Source organism: Myxocyprinus asiaticus, chromosome 5, assembly GCF_019703515.2.
Source record: "Myxocyprinus asiaticus isolate MX2 ecotype Aquarium Trade chromosome 5, UBuf_Myxa_2, whole genome shotgun sequence".
Taxonomy (NCBI): domain Eukaryota; kingdom Metazoa; phylum Chordata; class Actinopteri; order Cypriniformes; family Catostomidae; genus Myxocyprinus; species Myxocyprinus asiaticus.
Window position 1 is genome coordinate 9,326,049 of NC_059348.1, and position 18,219 is coordinate 9,344,267.

At 40.0% G+C, this 18,219-nt stretch overlaps 2 protein-coding genes across 4 annotated transcripts in view; both read right to left on the reverse strand.

Annotated features, from left to right (window-relative positions):
- The window catches only part of LOC127440745 (gastrula zinc finger protein XlCGF57.1-like), a 72,362-nt gene that overhangs the window by 53,943 nt on the left and 200 nt on the right, over window positions 1–18,219 (reverse strand). The gene's annotated exons all lie outside the window — the stretch shown is intronic.
- The window catches only part of LOC127440569 (zinc finger protein 585A-like), a 56,208-nt gene that overhangs the window by 4,184 nt on the left and 33,805 nt on the right, over window positions 1–18,219 (reverse strand). The gene's annotated exons all lie outside the window — the stretch shown is intronic.

An 18,219-nucleotide genomic window follows, 5' to 3' on the forward strand; every position in this document is an offset into this window, starting at 1 on the left:
TAAAATACAAATGGTATTCAACCAGATAAGGCTTAGTACCGCTGCAATCACCCCGTGAATTAGTCATTAGCAACTTTACACCGCTAAGGGGCACTATAACTATATATTTAAATAGGCCAGAGATGAGCACCTCAGAGGTCTCTCGCAATGTCATGACCATTCAGTTTGTGGCAGTAATGCTTGTTAAGCTTGTTTTGCAAATCGACATAAAAAAGATGAAGAATAACATGCTCAAGTTCACCACCACATTTATTTGCTGGAGGGACGCTGCAAAGGAGATGCATGATAAACACTTTCATGCAACATTCAGTGTTCATAAGGACACCCACGCATCAGAGTTATTCATGTGCATTTTATTAATTCACATTTTATTACAGAGAATTATAATTTGTGAGTATTTTTATACATACAGTTGAAGTCAGACGTTTACATACACCTTAGCCAAATAAACTGAGTTTAAATGTTTCACAATTCCTTGGTTCTTAGGTCAGTTAGGATCACTACTTTATTTTAAGAATGTGAAATGTCAGAATAATAGTAGAGAGAATAATCTATTTCAGCTTTTATTTCTTTCATCACATTTCCAGTGGGTCAGAAGTTTACATAAACTTTGTTACTATTTGGTAGCACTGCCTTTAAATTGTTTAACTTGGGTCAAACGTTTTGGGTAGTCTTCCACAAGCTTTTTACAATAAGTTGCTGGAATTCTGGCCCATTCCTCCAGACAGAACTGGTGTAACTGAGTCAGGTTTGTGATAAACATTTTTTATTGATTCACTGTGGCAGCGGGGGTGTGGTCAAGCGTCACCGAAGCCGGCTTCCCGTTCACGGGTGTTTGTTCCCCCCCCCGCCGAATTCATTGCCCCACTGCTCTCCCCCTCAGGTGGATGTGCCCGCCGACGTAGGTGCGGGCGTAGCGCCTGGGCCAGCCTGCTGGAGTTGCGGGGATCTGGGGCACTTCCAGGATAAATGCCCTGTGATGGAGCTGGGAACTCTGGTCCGGATCCCTGACACTCCACAGGCTGCCCCCGATCGGGCCGGAGTATACAGGATACTGGTAAGTGTCAAGGGGAGTACTCACCAAGCCTTGGTGGACACAGGTTGTAATCAGACCACTATCCACCAATGCTTAGTTCAACACAAGGCTTTGGGCACAACCAAAAGGGTGAGGGTGAAGTGTGTGTATGGGGATATTCACAACTACCCTGTAGTGACCCTCACTATCAAATTTCGGGGAACAAAGCATAGAGTGGAGGCAGCGTTTAAGTCCCGCCTCACCCATCTGCTTATTCTGGGGACTAATTGGCCTGAGTTCAAAAATGTGTTGAAGGGAATATGTGCAGATGGGTCCTGCATGAAGGCTGTTAGATGTGAAATGTGCGATGCTTTGGCAGGGGAGGCGGAGCCGGGGCAGTCTTTGTCAGCTCCACGTCAGGGTGACGTGGGGGTGGGGGTGGGGGGGTCTTGACTGCTCCCTCTAGAGCAGTCAAGAGACAAAACCCTCAGGCCAACAGCTCCAGCCGAACGTCATGCTTTCATATCCTTATTTTGTGATAATAAAAGAACGGTTGTATCGAGTAACACAGGACACTCAAACAAAAGAGGATACAACCCAGCTGGGAAATGCTGTTCCAGGTGGCTCATTATAATCAGATGGCGGGTCACTTAGGGGAGAGGAAAACACTGAGCCGACTAATGACCCATTTTTATTGGCAGGGCATTCATGGCGATGTTCGCAGGTGGTTTGCGGCATGCCGTGAATGTCAGCTGGTGAATCCGCCGGCCACCCCAAGAGCGCCATTGCACCCCCTTCCGTTAATCAAGGTCCCCTTCGAAAGAATTGGCATGGACCTCGTCAGGCCATTAGACCAGACTGCATGTGGACATCGTTTTGTATTGGTCCTGGTGGACTATGCAACATGATATCTGGAAGCAGTGCTGTGTTGTGGAGGCATTTTTCAAAGTTATCTCCCGAGTGAGGATTCCGAAAGAAATCCTCACTGATCAAGGCACTACATTTATGTCACGAACACTACGCAAACTGTACGAATTATTGGGTAATAAATCGGTTTGCACCAGCGTGTACCATCTGCAGACAGATGGCCTGGTGGAGCAATTTAATAAAACCCTGAAGAATATGATTCGTAATTTTGTACACAAATATGCTAGAAATTGTGTATGTGGCTCGAGCCCCTATTGTTTGCAGTGCGAGAGGTCCCGCAAGCCTCCACCAGGTTTTCCCCGTTCGAGCTGCTGCGGCGCCCGCCCTTGGTGCTTGACATTATATGGGAGACGTGGGAGGAGGGACCTTCAACCAGTAAAAACGAAATTCAATACATCCTTGATGTTAGAGCAAAACTCCACACTCTCGGGCAACTAACACAGGAGAAATTGCTCCAAGCTCAAGAACATCAGAGCCACCTGTATAACAGGGGTGCTCGGCCACGTGAATTTGCACCGGGAGATAAAGTGCTCGTATTACTCCCCGCATCGAGCTCCAAATTACTCGCTAAGTGGCAAGGACCCTTTGAGGTCACACGTCGAGTGGGAGATCTTGATTATGAGGTGAAGCGAACCGATAGAGGGAGCGCACATCAAATATACCATCTCAACCTCCTGAAATTATGGAGGGAGGCGGTCCCTGTGACGTTGGCTATGGTAGTTCCGGAGAGGGCAGAGCTCAGGCCGGAGGTGAATACACAACCCAATCATATCACCCCAGTCACTTGTGGAGACCACCTCTCACCGTATCAAGTCACAGAGCTTACCAAGTTGCAACAGGAATTTGCAGATGTGTTTTCCCCTCTGCCGGGTCATACAAACCTTATCCAGCACCACATCGAGACCGAGCTGGGGGTAGTGGTACGTAGCCATCCCTACCGCCTGCCCGAAAACAAAAAAATAGTTTGGGAAGAATTGGATGCAATGCTCGATATGGGGGTAATAGAGGAATCCCACAGTGATTGGTCAAGCCCGGTTGTTCTGGTTCCTAAGAGTGACGGGATTATAGTAAAGTCAACGTGGTGTCTAAATTTGAATCCTACCCAATGCCTCAATCTGTTGGGCACCGCTCGATTTTATTCGACACTGGATTTGACAAAGGGTTATTGGCAGGTCCCCTTGACACCAATATCCCATGAAAAAATGGCATTCTCCACACTGTTTGTATTACACCAGTTTGTAATGCTTCCATTCGATTTGTTTGGGGCCCCGGCTACATTTCAGCGCCTCATGGACCGAATCCTCAGACCGCATTCGGCTTACACCGCTGCCTATTTAGATGACATCATCATTTACAGTAATGTTTGGCAGTGGCACATGCAGCATCTGAGGGTGGTTCTGAGGTCGCTGCGACGGGCGGGACTCACAGCAAACCCCAAGAAGTGCGTGATTGGGCGGGTGGAGGTACGGTATCTGGGTTTCCACTTGGGCCACGGGCAGGTGCGTCCCCAAATTGACATGACTGGGGCGATTGCGACCTGCCCGAGATCCAAGATCAAAAAGAGGCTGGCTGGCTATTATAGGAAATTTGTGCCTAATTATTCGGACGTCACAAGTCCGCTGACTGATCTCACTAAAAGGGAGCTCCAGACCCGGTCCAGTGGACGGAGCAGTGTCGCTTTTACATTCACCCGATTTCTCTCTCCCTTTTGTGGAGATCTGGGAATCCCCAAATGATTAATCAAATTCTCAAAAGATCTCAACACTCCACTCTCATATAGGTCACCAAGTGTAGTAACCCCACTCACAATCCACTCTGACCCACAGAAAGTGGATTTATTAATATGGAATTCAGGGGTCAGCCATATGCTTGAAGCAACATTTAAATAAATATCTTAAACACTCTGGATACTTCTATCCAAACCACATGCAAATGCAAGATAACGGGGTGTGATTTAACTTCTTCGGTTAGTTTGATAGAAAGGCTTTGCAATGGTGAAATAGGAGCAAGAAATTCCTGTTCAACACGAAACCATGGAGAAAATCCGTTACTGGGCAGTACGCTGTCAGAGCCAAAGCTTCAGATTTAGACCAATTGACTCTGTAACCTGAGAATTTAGAGAAGGAACTAATAATCCTGTGGAGGCAAGGCATAGATCTAATGGGGTCAGAGACGAATAATAAAATATAATCTGCGAAAAGCAAAAGCTTATGTGCCACACCTCCCGCCATCACCCCTGGAAAATCCTCCTCCTTATCGCGGCTGCTAATGGTTCCAGGGCAAAATAGAACAATAATGGCGAAAGAGGGCAACTCTGCTGGGTGCCCCTATCCAGAGTAAAATAATCTGAAATTAATCGATTTGTTAGTACCACCACTACCGGTTGTCTATAAAGTAACTTAATCCATTCAATAAAAATATTCCCAAACCTGTACCTTTCCAATATCTTAAAAAGACAATCCCATTCTACCATATCAAATGCCTTTTCGGCATCAAGTGAGATGGCAGTGACCGTAGTCTGATCATTTGCCACTGACCACATGATATTGATGAAACGCCTAATGTTATCAGAAGAGCTATGGCCCCGAATAAACCCCACCTGATCTATATGTATAAGAGATGTCATAGTTTTACTTAATCGGTTAGCCAGAATTTTTGACAAAATTTTAACGTCTAGCTGGATCAGGGAAATTGGACGGTAACTCTTACACTCGCTTGGTTCTTTGTCCTTTTTAAGAATCAGACTGATCCGGGCTTGGGTCATGGTTGGTGGAAGCTTTCCATTCTTTAATGATTCCATATCAACAACAAAAGTGGAGCCAGTTCTGTAGCATAAGATCTAAAAAATTCAGCGGCAAAACCATCTGGTCCCGGAGCCTTGTCTGAAAGGCAGGGTCTTAATTACCTCATCAAGCTCCTCCAAGGTTATATCAGAATCAAGATTTTTTTGCTCAATCGTCAGTTTAGGGAGTTCTAATGGTTCCACAAAGTTTCTAAAATCTTCATCAATAGACAAAGATGTGGAACTATAAAGATCAAGATAGAATTTAAAAATGTAAAAGCATTATTAATATCAGTGGCCGAGGTAAACATTTCACCACCAGCAGATTTAACTGAGGGAATGGTAGAAAAAGATTTTCTCTGCTTTATATATCTAGCCAAAAGCTTCCCTGCTTTGTCACCCGACTCAAAATATGACTGTCTTGCCCTAAATAACCAAAACTCTACCTTCCACGACAAAATAGTATTATATCTGTATTTCAATCAGGTCAATTCTCTGAGGCCATCAGACGACATTCTGCACTTCAGTTCTGTCTCTGTACTTTTAATATTCTCTTCCACCTCCACGAGTTCTCGTGCTTTGGATTTTTTGATGAATGAGGCATACTGTATAATTCGACCCCTAAGAACCGCCTTAAGTCAAGTCATTTTTATTTGTATAGCGCCATTCACAACACACATCATTTCAAAGCAGCTTTATAGAAGATCATGCATTAACAGAAAATAAAACTGTAATATCTATAATGTCTTAGAGTCATCTTTGTGTAGTTTGATAAAATACGATTGGGAATTGTGTTTAAAAATAAGTAATTAAATAATAATTGTATTTATAACCCCAGTGAGTAAGCCGAAGGCGACTGTGGCAAGGAACACAAAACTTCATAAGATGTTGGTTAGTGGAGAAAAATTCCATGTCTTATGGTTGGAGTTGGCATCAGTTCATCCTCTGAAGTCCATCGTAATAGACTTAAGTGATGTTTGGCTGGCACCGGCTGCTATTAGTCATCATCACACAGCGACACGTAGCAGTGGAGTCCAACACGAAGCAGGAATGGAGCTGGATCCAGCCGGTTCTGGTGACCTCAGGATAGGAGTCCTGAGGTTGAGACAGGGAATAAAATAATATTTGCATAGAAGCCATTCAATTTATTGCAGAGTTATAGATCACGATCAATATTTCTGGTTTCTGGTTCCGGCAGACCTAACTAAAGCAGCCTAATTGTGAGTTGAAGGATAAATTAGGTGTATGCCTGGCTAAATAGATGAGTTTTTAGCCTAGACTTAAACTGAGTGAGTGTGTCTGCATCTCGAACAGTGTTAGGGAGACTATTCCTTAGTTAAGGAGCCAAATATGAAAAGGATCTACCTCCTTTTGTGGATTTTGATATTCTAGGAACTATTAACAGGCCAGAATTTTGCGATCGTAATGAACATGATGGAATATAGCGTGGTAGAAGGTCACTTAAGTACTGCGGAGCTAGACCATTCAAAGCTTTATACGTAGTTAACAGAATTTTAAAATTAATACGAAATTTAACAGATAAAATGTAACGATGATAAAATGGGGCTAATATGATCATATATCTTGGTTCTCGTCAGCACTCTGGCTGCTGCATTTTGAACCAATTGAAGTTTATTTATTGATCTTGCTGGACATCCTCCCAGTAATGCATTACAATAATCTAGTCTTGAGGTCATGAACGCATGAATTAGTTTTTCAGCATCAGCAACAGAGAGCATGTGTCATAATGTAGCAATATTTCTTAGGTGGAGGAATGCTGTTCTACAAACATTGGTAATTTGATTTTCAAAGAACAGATTGGTATCAAATAAAACACCTAACTTCTTCACTGTTGAAGACGATGTAACAGTACATCCATCGAGAGTCAAATTATATTTTAGCAGCTTGTTTTTAGAGGTTTTTGTTCCAATAATTAGTACCTCTGTTTTGTCAGAATTGAGTAGAAGGAAATTTCTAGCCATCCAATCTTTTATTTCATTGATACACTCTGCTAATTTGGAGAATTGTGAAATCTCATCAGGTTTTGAAGACATATAAAGTTGGGTATCGTTGGCATAACAGTGGAAACTTATTCCAGGATTCCTGATAATATCTCCCAGGGGAAGCATATACAAGGAGAAAAGCAGAGGCCCTAAAACTGATTCCTGTGGCACTCCATACGTTACTTTTGTTTGGTTTGACAATTATTCATTTACATTGACAAAGTGGTAGCAGTCTGCTAAATAGGACCTAAACCATGCTAATGCAACTCCACAAATGCCAACATAATTCTCCAGCCTATTCAAGAGAATGTCATGATCTATCATGTCAAATGCAGCACTTAGATCTAAAAGCAATAGAAGTGAAATGCAGCCGCGATCAGATGATAAGAGCAAGGCATTTGTAACTCTGATAAGTGCAGTCTCTGTTCGGGTGATGAGGCCTAAATCCTGACTGAAATTGTTCATGTAAACTCTGTAGAAATTAACATATTTGGGAGGACACTACCTTTTCTAGTATTTTAGACATAAACGGGAGATTTGAAATCGGTCTATAATTAGCCAGTTCTCCAGGATCAAGTTGTGGCTTCTTAATAAGTGGTTTGATATCTGCCATTTTAAAGTTTCTTGGGACATGTCCTAAGGAAAGCGAGGAGTTAATAATATTAAGAAGAAGTTCTGAGATTACTGGGAATACCTCTTTTAAGAGCTTGGTTGGTATTGGATCTAACAAACATGTTGTGGTTTTTGATGTTTCGATAAGTTTTGTTAGCCCTTCATGACATATGACAGTGAAGGATTGAAGCTGCACGTGAGGAAAATTATGAGACACTGTTTTCTGAGGTACTGTGACAGATGATTGCATAATTCAAATTTTATTTCCGATTATTTCAATTTTATCAGTAAAGAAATTCATGAAGTCATTACTCTTATATCTGGTTCTGTTGAGGCTTTATTCCTAACCAATTTAGCCACAGTACTGAATAAACACCTAGGATTGTTGTGGTTATTTTCTATGAGTTTGCTAAAATATGCTAACCTGGCAGCTTTTAGTGCCTGTCTGTAGCTACAGACACTATCCTTCCATGCACCGCAATATACCTAATTTTGTATTCTTCCACTTGTGCTCCATTTTCCGAGCTGCTCTCTTGAGAGCATGAGTGTGACCATTGTACTATGGTGCGGGGCTTTTTTCTTTAATTTTCTTTAATTGAAGGGGCGCAACACTATCAAGAGTGCTAGAGATGACTGTATTTATATTTTCTGTTATTTCATCAAGTTCTTCTAGGCTTTGGGGTTTACTGAGTGTATGAGATAGATCTGGAAGATTATTAGTGAAGCTATATTTAGTGGTCGAAAGAAAGGTTCTACCTGAACAATAGCATGGTGTAGATTGAGTAACATTAGCTGATCGCAGCATACAAGAGACAAGTTAATGATCCGAGATGTCATCGCTCTGCAGCAGAATTTCCATAGTATCAACATCAACTCCATAAGACAGAATTAAATCTAGTGTATGATTATGGCGATGAGTTGGTCCTGTTACATTTTGTCTGACTCCAAGAGAGTTGAGAATATCAATAAATACTAATCCCAATGTGTCATTTTCATTATCTATGTGAATGTTGAAGTCACCAACAATTAAAGCTCTATCTACAGTAACTACAAGATCTGATAAAAAATGTGCAAATTCAGCAAGGAAATCAGAATAAGGCCTGGGTGATCTATATACTGTAGCAAGGGTAAAAGACGACAGGTTTAGGTACAGGTTTGGGAGTTTTTTTTTATTTATATCTATATCTGACGGTATCACATTAAACATTATTATTTCAAAAGACTTAAATTTTTAGCCTGTCCTCTGAGTAACACCAAAAACTTCAATGTAAATTGTAGCAACACCTCCTCCTCAACCCTTCAGACGAGGCTCATATTTATAACAATAACCTGGGGGAGTAGATTTATTTAAACTAATATATTCATCCGGTTTAAGCCAGGTTTTAGTCAAACAGAGCACATCCAAACTATGATCTGTAATAATTTCATTTACAATTAGTGCTTTGGTAGAAAGAGGTCTAATGTTTAGTAGCCCTATCTTTATATGATTTTTATCTTGAATTTGTTTATTTTGTTCAAGTTTGACCTTAATAAAATTTTCTCTAAATGATTTAGTGAGGGTTTTGTGTTTGGTAGTTCGGGGAACAGACACAGTCTCTATATGATATCTAGGTGATACAGTCTCTATGTGTTGTAGTTTATGTGACCTGTGTGACGTCTCAAGGCAGCTAGCAGACGTTCGGATTAACTATTTTGTCTGCTTCCTGGCCTCAGTTAGTCAAATACTATCATTACTAAGACTATGAGCCAAAATACTAGAGAGGAGAGCGGCACCTTCCCTGGAGGGATGGAGTCCATCTCTCTTTAGCAGGTCAGGTCTACCCCAAAAACTCTTCCAATTGTCTATAAATCCTATTCTATTCTCCAGATACCACTCAGACAACCAGCCATTCATTGACACTAATCTTCTATAAACCTCATCACCACGATGAGCAGGGAGGAGGCCAGAGCCTATTACAGTGTCTGACATTGTTTTTGAAAATTTACACACCTCTTTAACATTATCTCTAGTGATTTCCGACTGGCGAAGCTGGACATCATTAGTGCCGACATGAATAACAATTTTAGAAAACCTACGTTTAGCATTAGCCAGCACTTGTAAATTTGATCTGATGTCAGATGCTCTGGTACCCGAAAAGCATTTAACAATAGTGGCTGAAGTCTCTATTTCCACGTTCCTTACAACAGAATCACCAATAACAAGGGCTCTTTCAACGTGATTCTCAGTGGGTGCATCACTGAGTGGGGAGAATCAATTGGAAACCTTAACAGGAACGGGAGAGTGATGTCGCTTTGCTGAGCGAGTATGCTGCCGAGACATCACCCAAACGTCCTGCTGTGGGGGCTCTAGAGCCGGACCCAAAGTGTGTGTGTTGCTCTCTGTACTGCCCGCATCCGAAACAGTATCTACTGGCTTCTTTTTCTCACTGACCTCCACGAGCGTTCGGATGTGTCTCTAACTCATTAACCTTCTCCGTCAGCCTGACTAAATCCTTACATGTATCACGTGAATCCCTCACTGCTGACAGAAGAGGCTATTGTAACCATATGACATGCAATGCAGGAACATATAACATGAGCAGATGCCATGACTTACCGCAGTTGTTTGTTGTTTTTGATTGTTCCTGTGCGGTGAGGGTTTGAGATCGATGTGAGTCCCTCACGCAATTGTTTGTTGTTATGGTTGTTCTTGATAAGCGGTGCTTTGAGAATGATGCAATAATTCGTGTAACACAGAGGAGAAAAACGGGTTCGTGCTGTAAAATGCACTTAGTTTAATTGCGATAAAAACAGAAAGCGGATGCACGTGGAAAATGCACACAGTTGTATCACGATAAGAGAATAATATGGGGGAAAACCCGATGCGCACTGAAAAATGGCAGATGTTAAGGATTTAAGGTTGAAAACAGACAGATAAGCGATGCTAAAAAAAGCTAGCAGGCTACAAACACAGACTCGAGCTAGGCGCCAGAAGCAACAAGTAAAATAAACACAGATGAAACAGTAGAAAAGCGGAAAACACGAAACACATGGTAAAGTGACAATGGATAAAATGACGAATGTATGAGAATAAGAGCAAGCAATGCTAAGCAGGCTAGCAGGCTACAAACACTCGTGCAGTGTGCCATCAGCAACAGGAACAGGAAGTCCAGTGACCTTAAAGGAATAGTTCACCCAAAAATTACAATGTACTGATTATTTACTCACCCTCAGGCCATCCAAGATGTATCTGAGTTTCTTTCTTCATCAAAATAGAATTTAAGATTTTTAGGATTTAATTTCAGGCCTCCTCCTTTAAACAATGCAAGCGAATATACTAAATTTTTTTGACGGTCCAAAATGCATATTTAGGGTGCATTAAAATAATCCATAATACTTATATACTTTTTAACTACAAATGTTCGCTTCCGTACATCTTTGTGACACGCGCCCATGAGAGGTGTGTTCGGGCTCAAATAGGTAGGGTTGGGCGAAAAACTCTCCATCTCCTCTTCTCTTCTAAAATCAAAATCCTCCGACATCGTGTTTGAAATTGTTTTGGACTGTTTTGGTTTGTGAACGGCGCTTGGTCTGTGGTCTGTGCAAGTTTCTCTTGTACGCGCTTCCTGCCTCCTCCTCCACGCGTGACCTTACATCGTCCCTCTCATGAGCGCATCACAGAGATGTACGGAAGCGAACATTTGTAGTTAAAAAGTATATAAGTATTGTTTTGTTTCTAAAAATAATCAATCGTTTGGGTTCAGAAGAACTTTATTTGTCGAATGGAGTCGTGTGAATTATTTTGATGCACCCTAAATATGCATCATTCACTTGCATTGTTTAAAGGAGGAGGCCTGAAATGAAATCCTAAAAATCTTAAATTCTGTTTTGATGAAGAAAGAAACTCAGATACATCTTGGATGGCCTGAGAGTGAGTAAATTATCAGCAAATTTTCATGTTTGGGTGAACTACCAAGTGCCTCCCAAGCCATGCCCATAGAGGATACTGAGGACCAGTTGGTCTCCATATAAACATTGATTTCAGCCTTTAACATTTGTTGGAAATCAGGATTTTGCAAAAGGGATACATTAAAGCGGCAACTATATGATTTCTTTTTCTCCATATGTGGCAACACCTCTAAATTTACCAGGGCGTGATCTGAGACTAAGATGTTTCCAACTGAGCAATCTACAACAGATGAAATAAGGGACTTAGATATCAATAAAAAAAATCTATTCTAGAATAAATCTTATTGACTGATGAAAAAAATGTATAGCTCCCAAAAGATGGGTTCAAAAGTCTCCAAATATCTGTAAGACCAAGATATTTACACATCCTATGAAGTGTCAATGTTGCTCTAGGGGCCTTACACACTTCTGCTTCACTATGATCAATGACTGAGTCCATCAATAGATTAAAGTCTCCTCCCAATATAATATCATGAAGGGTGCCAGTGGCTTGCAACATCCCTTCAAGATCTATAAGAAAGCCCTGATCATCCACATTAGGTATGTAAATATTAGCCAAAATCAACATTTGCCCCTGAATTTCAGCTAAAATAATAATGACTATTCCTAATTTATCTTTAATCTGTTTGAGACATTTGAATTGTAGATGCTTACTTATCAATGTAATGACCCCCCTGCTCTTACTTGAGCCGGCACTAAAGAAAACATGTCCACCCCATATCTTCCCAACATTTTCAGCTTCCTCCGGGGAAAGATGCATTTCTTGAAGAAACACAATATCATATTTCTTACTTTTAAGGAAATAAATAACCTTCCTTCTTTTTATGGGGTGCCCCAACCCATTCACATTCCACGTGGAGAGAGATAGTACACTCATATTAACATCTGACATTTTAACATATTAGAAAAAATAGATTGTGTGTCAAAAATAAAATTATAAAGACCACATTTCCCATTAATGCAACAATCAAACCCCGGACTTCCCCCCAAACCAAACAAACAGAAAAAAGAAAAACGTGCGCATTAACCCCGCGCATGACAGCGCCAACCAGCGTCCATCTCTCTAAACTCAAACAGTCCATGTACACCTACGAGAACCCCCGTGTCAACTTTGGTTGGATTGCTCATGTCCGGTGCTTCTATACAAATCTTGTGAGACAGAATTACACAACAAAAGATAATCTATAAAACAAACTCAAGCCAATAGGCAGAATAAACACAAATAACGTGTAGATTCATTCACAAAACTGTCTCGAAGGTGTGTTCCGCCACAAAACAAATTCCAGCCGCTAGCTGAACCAGCACAAAAAAAATAAATTAATAAAAATAAAGCCGTTCAGTTTCCTCGTACAGTCAAACGAATGTTCAGTGAACTGGCTGTTTCATAAGCACAGCAAATGACGTAATCATTCCAATGTCCTGCAAAAAATACTCCACGAAATAAACTCCATACAATAGGAGGCATAAGCACAAAGAACAAGCAGATTCATCCACAACTGTCCCACAAAACAAACTCCAGCCACTAGGCGGAACCAGCACAAAAAGAAACAAAAAAAGGTGCCCAGCTTCCTCGGATGATCAAGAGTATATTCAGTGAGACAGCCCATTTGTAGGCAGGTAAGAAACACACCATGACTTCCTCAGTCCATTGGTTTTATGAATTGTAAATGACATCGCTTTTTGTGGGCATGTCAATATTTTGTGGCCATTCTTAGTATCTATTCTCAATTTGGCCGGGAACTTCAGTGTAAAAGGTTTCTTGAAGGAGTGTTATTCCAAAAAACAAACTCCAACCACAAGGCGGAATTAGCACAAAAAGAAACAAAAAGGTGCCCAGCTTCCTCAGACAGCCAAGAGTATGTAAAGCGAGACATATGAAAGTCATAAAATGGTCTACTCACCCACTGACTCTATGAAAGACCATGCTTGTTGTGGGCATGTAAATATTTTGCGGCCATCCTTAGTATCTATTCTCAATTTGGCCAGAAACATCAGAGCAAAAGCGATCTTCCGTTGATGTAAGAGTTTCTTGCGTTCCTCGAAACAATCACGTTTCTCTCTTGTCGAATTCGCAAAATCTGGGAAAAAGAAAATGCTGTGATTCTTCCAAGAAAGCTTTCCTTTGCTCCTCGCCTGGCGCAACACGAGATCTTTATCGGATGATCTCAGAAATTTGGCCTGAATTGATCGGGGCCTGTCTCCCTCAGCGGATCTCAGAGCCGGGACTCTATGAGCTTGCTCGATTTCCAATTTATGGCCTGTTATGTTGAGCAGACTCGGGAAGAGCTCGTCTAGGAATTTTACCATATCTCAGCCTTCTTCATGCTCAGGAATTCCAACAATCCGGACGTTATTTCGCCGGCTCTGATTCTCAAGGTCTTCCAATTTTTCCAAAATACATTCCACGTCTATCTTGGTCGCTAGCGGATTAGCAGACAATTCCCTCTACAATGACTCCAGATAATTGATCTGACTCTCGACCTCCAACAATCTTGTAACCAACTCAGAGAATTTCGTTTCCAACGCCGTCATCGATCAACATATTACAGCGAGATCCTCCAAGTCAGCAACAACCTTCTTCAGCATCACAGACATGCTCGCCAGTTGACACTGGATTTCTCCTGCTGCACCGTCCAAACCGAGTCCCTGGTCTGCGGGCCTGTCTGAGGTTTCAGCTTGGGCACGTAAGTGTCTTTTAATATCTCCAGATATTAGGATTTTGAATTCTCTGCCATGTCTTCAAAGAACAGATATGTAACAGGATGTATCGACTCTCACTGGATTATAAAATAAAAATAATTAAAAACTAGCAAAGTGCGCAGAGCTCGCCGCTTACACGTTCGCTCTTCGCATGGCGTCACGTGACTTCTCCACTGAGTCAGGTTTGTAAGCCTCCTTGCTCGCACACGCTTTTTCAGTCCTGCCCACAAATTTTCTATCGGATTGAGGCCAGGGTTTTGTGATGGCCACTCTAATACCTTGACTTTGTTGTCCTTGCCACAACTTTGGAGGTATGATAGGGGTCATTGTCCATTTGGAAGACCCATTTGCGACTGAGATTTAACTTCCTGGCTGATGTCTTGAGATGTTGCTTCAATATATCCACATAATTTTCCTTCCTCATAATGCCATCTATTTTGTGAAGTGCACTAGTCCCTCCTGCAGCAAAACACCACCACAACATGATGCTGCCATCCCCATGCTTCACGGGATTCAATCCCATGCTGGGATTGATTTGCACTTTTCGCACTAAACTACGTTCATCTCTGGCTGCATGGTCCCATGGTTTTTATACTTGCATACTATTGTTTGTACAGATGAATGTGATACCTTCAGGCGTTTGGAAATTGCTCCCAAGGATGAACGAGACTTGTGGAGGTCTAAAAAAAAATCTCTGAGGTCTTGGCTGATTTCTTTTGATTTTCCCATGATGTCAAGCAAAGAGCCACTGAGTTTGAAGGTAGGCCTTAAAATACATCCACAGGAACACCTCCAAAAGACTCCAATTAGCCTATCAGAGGCTAATTGGCTAATAGCCTAAAGGTTTGACATCATTTTATGAAATTTTCCAAGCTGCTTAAATGCACAGTTAACTTAGTGAATGTAAACTTCTGACCCACTGGAATTGTGACATAGTCAGTTAAAAGTGAAACCTGTCTGTAAACAATTGTTGTTAAAATTACTCGTGTCATGCACAAAGTAGACGTCCTAAATCTGAAATCTGTGGAGTGGTTAAAAAATGAGTTTTAATGACTTCAACATAAGTGTATGTAAACTTCTGACTTCAACTGTACATTTTAACAAGAAAAGAAGTATATTTAGAATACATTTTCAGCACTTTCAAAATCTGCGATTGCACGAGACTCGACTAATTTTAAACTCATTACTCAAATATCACAAACTGATTTTCCTTTCCACATCTGCCTGCTGTGAGCAACGCCAAACACTATACTTTGAATTTCTTGCCAAATTGTTTTGAATTCTACTCCATTGGAATTCAGTTCTTGTTGGAGTCATGCAAACGAAACGATGACAAAAAAAAAAAAAAAATGCTAAGTGGAGCAGAAATTACAAGAAAATCTGAAGCCTATCAGAGCAGTGTGTGTGTATGTGCTTTAAATCTCTGAACACTGTTCTGTTATTGCTTAAATCTTTTTTCCAATTTATATTAATGTATATTGTTCATTTAATTTTTTTTCCCCAAAAGGAAAGCATAGTGTGTTGAAGTTCTTATTTTTAAACAGTTCTTGGTAACATTTGTTAATTAAAAAAAAATATACATTTCACATGTCATACTTACTTTTAACTTTTTAAAGCATTTTAATTTACAAATAATCGAGTACCAATTTTTTGTGGATTAAGAGATCTTGACTTCAAAATTATTAGAAAATGCCCATCCCTACTGCGATTAACTATGAAAAATCATGTAATTAATTACGATTAAATAATATAATCGACTGACAGCACTAATAAATACGGAGGTAAATGACATAAATGCTGATTCAGGCCTCTTGGACACCAACCTCTTTGTTCCTCAGTATCTTCTGTTTTCATTGCTCACAGATATGGAATACTGAAGTCTTCACTCTCGTCTTTAATAAACTCCATCATCCCTCGTGTAGAATGTGCTGTCACAGAGATATTTCCTGCTTGATTGAAGTCAAGCGTCACTTCAAGGATGATGGGAATATTTCCAGCTTGGGATGAGATCTGACAAAAATAATAAATAAATAATTACCAAATTTATACAGGTATATTTACACTAATTAGCACCTTTAAAGGGATAGTTCACCCAAAAATAAAAATGGTCATGATTTACTCACACTTAACTTAAAACGCTCAGAGCGTGCAGATGAGTGAATGTACCCAAACACTTTATTTGAATGCCATGCCTCAGAAATGCACTGCGAATTTTGATTTGCTTTGTCCAGATGTTTCATATGTGAAAATAACAAAATAAAAATACTATTCACAGACTGAGATTTCTCAATGCACTTGAGTGAGGACATCAGAGAGTGACCACTCGTCTCTAATGCTTGTTCACAATTACCGTCCGCTCACTCAAAACTAGGGTTGGGAATCATAAGGAATTTTACGATTCCAGTTCTGACTCCTCTTAACAATTACCGGTTCCTTAATGGTTCCAGTAGTGATTCCAGTAATTATTTTAGTATCTTTTTTTAAAATAATTATTTGGAAATGAGAAATGCAATTCTTATTGTATTTACTACCCTCTGCTGTCTGTTACCAAATAATGAGATCATTTCAGATTTCTAAAGAGCAGATATAACCAATCAGAAATAAATATAATACAGTTCTTGTAAAAGGTTTATTTGCAGACTATTTAGAGACAATAATTACAAACCAGTAATAGATTCTAACTATATTATTAATAAACAAATCTAAACTAACAAGAAATGTGATGGCATATTTCACTACTTCATTTATTATTTTATAAAACTAGTGTGTCTTTAATTATAAATTGTCATATGAACAATCAGTCAGTAACTGCACTGCTTGATTTAACAGAGACACAGGTGATCATTAAATAAACAGTGACAGCTCCAGAGACCGTTTAGACTTATGTAGCCTAATGTTGTACTTCAGGCTTGTGAGACTTCAACAGTTCTTATTTAATTTTGAGTTGGACATTCATAACTTGCACATCAGTATAAAGATTACTTGTATACTGGACTATAAATGGAAGCTCTGTATGTTTCACGATGTAGATTCAAAAGAACCGGCACTGGTAGAGCTGTGTGGGTTTATGCTGTAGAGTCAGTAGAGGGCAGCGCTGCTGCAGAGATGTGCTGCTGGAAACACTGTCAGAGTATTTCAGGACGGTGTTCCAGCCTCATCTGCGGAAAACTGCATGCTGGAGAACCATTAACAGAACCGAAAGTCACGAAGATCATACGATTCTGGTAATTTTTAAAGAATGGAGCCGGTTCTCGGTTCCCCACCCTACTCAAAACACACAAGCATCAACCAAATGAAGCGCAATCATTTTTTATCAAACAATTAAGTAAGTGTAGAGAAATGACTGAAAAATAAAATGTAGTAGCGGACATTAGGCTAATTCATAACTTTTTCCTGTAATCTGACTGAATCAAGAATTAAGTTGTTGGAGTCAGTAACGCATATAACCTCATCAGATTTCTAATGCAAACACTGCATCTATCGTCGACTTTAATGTATAATACATAATATGTACCTAAATATCAACATGATCACATACTTTGATGAACTACTTTTTAACAATAGTTTAATAACTGCTTTTGAATCCACAAATTACACTGCTTTTGTTGATTAAATTTTAATTCATTTCTCACATATACACGCAGCAATATCTAGTGTTTTCGCTGTATAGAAACAGCAACGTAGGCGACAGTGTAGAGGTTACACCATGGTTTAATGTTTTATTATCCATAACGGGGTACTGATATCTGGTTTCCCTGACCAGAATCCAAATAAAAAATTATCTTGATTTTTGTTTAACAATTATTTGATCAAATATTACAAAATAAGCACAGGTTTTATTTTCGCTCACATTTTTCATGAACATATAAATAGAGGTTTTTAACAGACAACAGTGACATTAATACAGTACTTAATTAAATGTAGAAGTGCAGATCAGTGATTTGAACACATTATCAGGAAAGGAACTTTAAACACATTAAACATTCATTTTCTCTCTTTGTCTATTTGTAACTTCTGCTTCAGCTCCTGATACAGATACTTTGGGAACTTGAAAGTGTGTTATTTCATTTTGATGACTTCTGTATGACAAATTGTTTTTTAAGCATGTTATGTGCCCTTTTGGATAAAAACTTCTGCTAAATGACTAAATGTTTTTAATATAATCCTCAATATTCGTGTTATGATGAGTTTAGCTTGTTTTAATGATTAATTCACCTAAACAATGAGATTGA